At 43.6% G+C, this 8,206-nt stretch overlaps 1 long non-coding RNA gene across 1 annotated transcript in view; it reads right to left on the bottom strand.

Moving 5' to 3' along the window:
• LOC108352557 (uncharacterized) overlaps positions 1–1,996 on the bottom strand; it is a 5,620-nt gene extending 3,624 nt beyond the window's left edge. Inside the window, exon 1 of the long non-coding RNA XR_005492555.2 lies at positions 1–1,996. This exon is cut by the window's left edge and continues 613 nt beyond it. This is a non-coding gene — a long non-coding RNA (uncharacterized LOC108352557).
• Between the last annotated feature and the right edge of the window lie 6,210 nt (positions 1,997–8,206).

The following is an 8,206-nucleotide window of genomic DNA, read 5'->3' as shown; positions in this document are numbered from 1 at the left end:
GGGCTGGAGAGATGGCTCAGTGGTTAAGGGCACTGACTGCTCTTCCAGAGGTCCAGAGTTCAGTTCCCAGCAACCACATGGTGGGTCACAACCATGTAATGGGATCTGATGCCCTCTTCTGGTGTGTCTGGAGACAGCTACAGTATACCATATACATAAAATAAATAAATGTTTCTTTTTAAAAGAAGGGAAATGAGATACATACTTTTATTTTATTTTTGGTGTTAGCGACCATACCAGGGATTTAGGTATGGGAAGTATGCACTCTACCTTTGAGCTACATGCACAGCCCCAAGAGATAGGCTTTGGTGGTCAGAGCTGTGCATATGTGCATATGTGCGTGGGTAGACGACAGAGCTTGGCTTCTGCATCTTCCTTTATTGCTGTCCACCTTATGCGTTTTGAGACAGGCTCTGGAGTGAGTGCAGAGACCAGATGTAGAACTTACTGCTTCGGTGAGATGGTCCAGCTAGCAAACCATCAGCATCCACTTACCTCCATCCTCTGGGGTCACAAAAGCATGCCGCCATACACAAATTTTATATGGGTGCTGGGGATTCGAACTCAAGTCCTGATGCTTGTGCAGCAAGCACTTTACTCCCCCCCAGGCATTTCTGCACCCCAAGATAGACTTTTCTGAGACAGAGTCTCACACTATAGTCCAAGGTGGTCTGAAACTCACTAACATTGCCCAGGCTGGCCTTGAGCTTATACCAATCTTTCTGCCTCAGCTAAGAGTTATACTTCTGAGTAGGAGTATTTGTTTGGGACACAGATGGAGTATCTGTGTTCTCAGGGTGGTAAATTTGAAGACTTCTAAAATATTAGATCTGATCCAAAAACAAACAGCTTGGCTACTTGTTCTCACTGCCTTGTCTGTATGATCACCTAGGGGACTCTGAAAAAGTTGTGACACCCTAGCCTCACCGCAGAGCCTTTTATTTAAGGGATCTGGTAGAGTCTGGGTGCCTGGGTGTTGAAGGGCTCCCCAGGGGATGCTAGTGTCCAGTTATGGTTTGAAGGTTCCTAGCCACTTTCACAAAAATAGGTGTAGCCTGACTTTACTTTATGGGTCCCCTTTTTCTACCACCCTATTCCACCCATATCCCTTCCAACCCTCAAACACTAGGTAGGAGAGGAAAAAAGTTAGAGGGGAAAAGGAACATTGATATCGTTAGACTACTTCCTGCTGATTAGAGATGTCTAGATCTTTGGAACAAGTTTGACCTTCACAACCAGCAACCAGCAGCAGCAGGAGGAAGAGGAGGAAGACAAAGAGGAGGAGGAGGAAGAGGAAAAGGAGGAAGATGAGGAGGAGAGGCAGCAGCCACAATCCCCTCTCAGGGTTCTGGAAGTTTTATACCCTCTCAAGAGTTCCCAGAACTTCAAACATCAGACACTTGCAGAAACTGTCTGCACCTGGCAAAATCATGCCCCTGCTAGAGCACAAGGCCAATCACAGTCCATTTCTGTGGACAATCTGAAGCAGCAGCCCCATACCCCACACCTGGGATTGAGACGAAAACATATTCCCATGACATTTCTGTGTTTTTAAAGACATCAAAACTCTCACTTCAAATGCTAGAACCTCCCACCTCCCCGTACCCAGACTTAGTCTGTGAGAACTGCCAAGTAGTCAGTGGGGTCCAGCTCTGTCCACCGTCCTGGTAGTTTGTCTTTGACTCGGTATTGCCTTTGCATTCTAGAAAACAGGCCAGAAGGCTGGAATCCTGCCACGATGTCATAGGAAGTTATTTAAGGTGCCCCTCCCCCTGGATATGTCACATTGAAAATAAATGGGCTTTTATCTTCCAGGTAAACATAAGACTAAAATGAAAAAGTCCACTCCAACAATCCAGGACAGTGATGCTATCCCAGGTGAGCACCTTCTCTGATGTTTATTTGGGCGTTTGCATTTTGTTTTGTTGTTTTTAAAGCAAATTCTCCTGTGGTTCAGGCTGACCTCAAACTGAATTGCCTATGTAACCAAGATCTTGGAGCTCCTCCTCCTCCTCCTCCTCCTCCTCCTCCTCCTCCTCCTCTTCTTCCTCCTCTTCCTTCTTCCTCCTCCTCCTCCTCCTCCTCCTCTTCCTTCTTCCTCTTCCTCTTCCTCTTCCTCTTCTTCCTCCACTACTACTACTACTACTACTACTACTACTACTACTACTAAATGGTTTGATTTTTATTTTATGTGCATTAATGTTTTGCCTGCATGTATGTCTGTGTAAGAGTGTTGGATTCTGGAGTTACAGACAATTGTGAGCCACCCTGTAGCTGTCGGGAATTGACCCTGGTTCCTCTGGAAGAGCAGTTGGTGTTTTCAACCACTGAACCATCTCTCGGGCCTCTAGACCTTAAAGTCTTAACCCTCCACCTTCAGAGTGCCAGAGTGCTGTGATTTCAGGGTTAGGCATCCCATACTATTGAGATAGTTTATGTGTTACTGTGTCCAGGAAATAGACTTCCGTTTTTCTAGCATCTTGACTGCTTGGCTTCTGCCCAAGGAGCTGGTTTGTTCTCTTTTTTTGGGGGGGGGGTGTTGTTAGTATTTTGAGATAGTGTTTCTCTCTGTGGCCCTGGCTGTCCCAGAATTATGTAGACCAGGCTGGCCTTGAACTTGGAGAGCCTCCTGCCTCTGCCTCCTGAGTGCTGGGATTGAAGGCATATGACACCACCACCCTGTCCAATGAGCCGGGGTTTTTTATTGTTTTTTTTTTTCCAACAAGCTGTTTGTATATTGCTGTAAATGCTACACACTTCTATTTTCCTTTGATTTTATCTTTAACACGGCAACTTCTTTATGTTTCTCTTTCTTTCCACTTCATCCTCCACACACGTTCTATCTTCTCTAGTTAAAGACACTGGTTAATAGCCCACAGTGCTTAGGCACGTTTACATGTCTATGCTTCCCTAACTCCTTCCTGTCCCTAAGTCAGTTTTGTCCACTAGAAATAAAACTAGACTTGGGGCAGTGGTGGTGCTGGCTAGTCCACAGAGTGAATTCCAGGCCAGCCAAGACTACACAGAGAAACCCTGTCTTGAAAACCAAACCAAACCAAACCAAATGAATAAATAAATAAAAATAGAACCACATATATATTTAAAATAGGCTTAAATTAATATTTTAATTAGCACAATATAGCAAAAAAAGTCATTTTCATACATGACTATCATAAAATCTTATGATATTATAATATGTGATATTATACTATTGTAATTTCCCATTGTGATTTGGGGAAGAATTTTGTTCGTTTGAGGCAGAGTCTCGCTGTGTAGCCTTGGGTAGTCAAGTTTTCACTGATTCACCTGCTCCAGTCTCACTTGTGGGCTTACAGGTCTGCACCACTCTGCCCTGCCATCCATCACAGGAGTAAGGAGGTAATTTACATTTTCTTTTTGGTATTAAGTTCCTGAAAACCTGCTGTGTGTTTTATATTTATCATACGTGTCACTTCATGCTTCAAAACTGTGACGCTTCCTGTTTTGATTTTTAAATTGATTAAAGTCGATAAAATTAAATGCTCGCTCTTAGGTTACATTAGCCACATTTCATGTGCTCGGTAGTTCCCTGCATCCTCACCTTTTTGGCTGTGGAAGCTTCCTGATCAGAAGTGATTGGTCCCTTGGGAGATGGATTTTGAAGAGTCCACTCCGTTGGCTCAGGATTAGAGGAAATCCTGACAGTAATTGCAAAGGCATAATTGCAAGTTAGCTGTCATTTCCTAAGCCCCTGTGATGGACTGGGCCCTGATGAAATAAAAAAATAACTCTAAGCATAACAATAGGCAATAGATAAGACTTGATAAGTGCTCACATGAGATACAGCCTGATCTAGGCCGTTCAAGTATCTTTACGAGTCCCATTTTACACAGTAGACTAAGGCACAGAACTAGGATGCAGGTCCGTTATCTCTAGAAGTGGATTAACTTTCTGACGTTCAAGTAGCAAGTAAGAGGTAGGTCCAGGCATTACAGCCAGAGCCTCACACACTCCAGTTTGAATCCCACCATTCTAACTCAGAACTCAACAACTTTGGGAAACTGACTTCCCTTCTCAGAGTCTCAGTTTACACATCTATAATTCCTGCGAACTGACCATCATGGGGCTGGGTGGGTCTTATGAGTATTAGAGATTCTACACATGTAACCCTTCTGTAACTACCACAGCCGCCCTAATTACAATATTGGAATGTCCCCTGTCAGCTGATGGGACATCTTTCCCAGCTGTCTAAGTGCTCCTTCCTGCCACGGTCGTGCCTGCCTGCCCTATAGGAACTTCCCATAACCCAACATTCAAAGAACTTTGGCACCGATTCTGATGGTTAGTGCCAGTGTCCCTCACTCACTCCGTGTTGTCATTCCTTGGCTACACATAAAGACAGTCTCCTGTCTTTGATGAGGGCACAGCTGGGCTGGGTGCTGGGTATTAAAGGAGGAAGAGACAAGGGCAGCATGAAGGATATGAAGTATACACGGGTTAGTGGTGGAATAACTCAGCTCGGATGGTTCAGAAAGCCTTCTCAGGTGCCATTAGCAACCTGGGCATATGGGGCAGCCTCCCAGACCAGCACTTCATAATGAAGGTCTTTCTGTCGCTTACATCTGTGTGTGTGTGTGTGTGTGTGTGTGTGTGTGTGTGTGTGCGCGCACGCGCGCTCACGTGCACATGTAAGTGTGCTCAGCGGTCAGAGTAAATCATGTTCCTCAATCACACTCCACATAATTTATTTCTTTTTCTTTCCATTGGCAATTTTATGCACAAATACAACGTATGTAGATCACATGTAGCCCCCGATAGCTCTTCCACTCATCTCCTTCTCCTAACTTTATCATCATCATCCCTTCTCATCTTCAACCCACTGAGTCCAACTACCGCTGCCCACACTGCGCGGGTTCAGCCACTGGAGCAGAAACAACCTACCATGGGACACACTAGGAAAGACCCTTCATCTGTCAGCAGCCATCACTTGCCGAACGTTTCTCAGCTTGGTGGGGCTGGTGAGCTTCTCCCCTACTCAGACTGGAGCTCCACTAACATTTTTGAGATGGGGGCTCTCACTGAACCCGAAGCTTGCCTTCAGCCAGACTGGCCAGACAGTGAAGCCTCTGGAAGCCACCTGTTTCTGCTTCTCAGCACCACTAGGCTGGGCTTTCTGTGTATGTCCTGGGGATCCAAACTCTGGTCCTTACGCTTATGCAGCAAACATTTCACTCACTGAGACATCCCCATGGCCCTGTCTCTTATCTATCTATATCTGTCCATCTGTCTGCCTACCTATCTGTCTATCCATCCATCTATCCATCATATCTATTTATTATCTATCTCTATGGTCTATCTATCACCTCTATCTCTAGCATCTATCAATCCATCTACCTATTATCTATCTCTCTATATCTATTATCTATCTTTGTTCTATCATCTATCTATCCATCTATTTATCTATCTATTATCTCTATCTATCTATCTATCTATCTATCTATCTTTATTTATTTATTTATTTATTTTCCACTCTTTCTAGCTCCATCTAGCTCAGGTCTTCTCAGGAATCCTTTGCCTAAACATACACAGGAGCTTTACAGTTGAGTGGTCGCCTGTACACCAATTGTTCTGGAATCCATCCTGAGGTTATTACTGGAAAATCTTTAATAGGTCCCCATGGCCCCATCTTCTCATTGAAGCATCTATACCTTACTATCGTCACCTTGGCAACCTGGCAAGTGAGATGCTCTCCATTCTCACTCCTACCTACCGCCAGCCCACCCCCACCCTTGCTTTGCTGCTTAAGAGTCTGTGGACTCTACCTTAGGGCTTTCCGCACCTCTTCAAATCCACTTTCCTCACTCAAAGTTTCCGATGATCCTTCCTTCTCCGACCCCTTCTGTACCTCCGAATTCAAGTGCGGGGTAGCATGTTCTAATAAGTAATGTGTACTGAGAGTTTACCCGTGCTCGCGGCTATGCTAAGAGTGTTAAGTGTGTAATGAGCATTCCGTTCTCACATGCTCTAAGAGGTAGGCACTATTATTATCTCTGTAATCAAATGAAAAAAGATGGAATCACAGAGAGGAGAAACACCTTTCCAAAGTGCTCTTCAACAAGGAGGAAGTGGAGCGGGAGCTGGGATTCCCACTCCAGTGGCCCGAGTTTGCAAGCATTGTTTTACAGTGACTTAAAAGTTCTCACACTTTTCCCAGTGGAAGTCTGGTGAGGCCTGAGGCCTTGGCCCTTTCAAGATGTTCCTAAGCCTTATTAGGACAATCTGAAAACCCCATTATTTCTGGGTTTATCAGAAAATTGGGGTAGGAATGGAACTGATGGACTTTGTTTTTTTGTTTTTGTTTTTTGGTTTTTTTTTTAATAAAGTCAGAATGCTCAGTGGGCATAGTGGTACACACCTTTAGTCCCAGCATAAGGAGGCAGCGGCAGGCAGGTCTCTGAGTTCGAGTCTAGCTTGGTCTACAGAGCTAGTTCCAGGACAGGACAGCCAGAAAAACCCTGTCTCAAAAAACACAAACTAAATAAATTAATATTTTTTTAAAGAAGCGCTGATGAAAGAAACAAAGCTTTGAAAGGACTAGGTTGTCAGGCTCTACCCCAGATGTACTGTCAGTCAGCCTGTAAATTTAAACAAGCTGTGTTAGGAACATGGGCTATCTCCATACGTGAGTTCAAGTACCACTTACTACATGGCGTTGATAAATATATCTGTGAGATACAGCATTACCAGATACACTGTGTCCTCATGAGTATAGGTCATTTGTAATACAGTGGGTTCCATCAGAACCTCACTGGACTGCATTCCTTAGGAAACCTGAAGGGACACACACACACACACACACACACACACACACACACACCCCTCTGTTGTTTTAAGGGTGAGTGGTCAGGATCTAGATGCAGACTTGGATTTCAATATTCAATAAATATTTGTAAAAAAATTTTTTTAAGGAGAGAAAATGGAGAAGAACCTCATGTTATTACTGACCATACGTTGTGGTTGCTACATGTTATAAATGTTTTCTCTCCTTCTCTATGTGGACTGAGAATTCCTGGAAGGGGGGAACCCTGGGCTTCAGTTATAGCAGGGATAATGGCCAAAGCTAGCACCCCAAAGCATCATATCTGAGCGCATCCTAGTTGTTAACCAGCTCTAATCAAGCCTACCTCACTAGTGTTTCTTCTACATAAATACATTGGTTAGGAAAACCCTACTGTAGGATGAGGTAAACTTTTCACACTAATAGACTCTGTGTAAGCTGTGGTTAATTTTATTATTTAGATTACCTCTGGGAGCTGTCATTTATCTTCTGTATAATAAAGAAGGTATATACATGATTTTTCCTTTTTAGATTTGAAACTAAAGGGCCATGAGGCAATTTACTGAGTCATCAGGCACCAGTACCATCTTGTCGTGGTCTTTTTGACAGGAATTTGTAAGACTCAGTGGATGGACTACATTGACTAACCAGGAAAATTTTAGGAACTTTTGCCCATACTTGACACAAAACAAATTTACATAATCAATATGGGGAACCAGAACTTCTTTATTTGTATTTTTAGAACTTACTAGATTTCCCCAAGAATAGATCAATTACTTACTGTGCATTTTTTTAAACAGACAAAACCATTGTGGAAAAGTAGGTAACATCTTCATTTAATCTATACTGACAACTGAGAATCTGAGGAATGGAATGAAATATGCCAGCTTTGGACGAGAACCAATAACTTTGTGCCTGAATTCTGTTCCTTGATAAAGCAGAAGCTTGGAAATTTCTATAAACTCCCCTTTTTGTTTGTAGTCAAATGCTGAGTGTAACGCTAATGGGAAAGGGACTAACTCCAAAATAATATCTCAAATATATCGTGGTAGTTGTCATATATTGCCATCGCTTCCGTTTCTGCCAAGAATGACCAGAAGTTACAGCTGTACCAGCTGTAAGCAGCTGGAAATTGCTCATGAAAGGAACCGAACTTTATTGTGCAGTAGATTCCAACACACTAAACGGATGAAAGCCCCAATAGTTCGGTTCCTTACAGTGTGCCAATGTACTTCACAAAGCGGAATTCCTAACTACAAACAGTTCTGTGTGCTTCGTTCTACCACATCACCCGCTCAGAACACAAATCCCACCGCACTTGATCAAAGGGTCGCCTGCGATCTCCCCCTTTAAGAGCTTGCTCCGCGGGACTAACGTTTGAACCGGCCC

Source organism: Rattus norvegicus, chromosome 13 (assembly GCF_036323735.1).
Source record: "Rattus norvegicus strain BN/NHsdMcwi chromosome 13, GRCr8, whole genome shotgun sequence".
Taxonomy (NCBI): domain Eukaryota; kingdom Metazoa; phylum Chordata; class Mammalia; order Rodentia; family Muridae; genus Rattus; species Rattus norvegicus.
The sequence above is the reverse complement of the archived record's forward strand: the minus strand, read 5'-3'. Positions and strand labels throughout refer to the sequence as shown.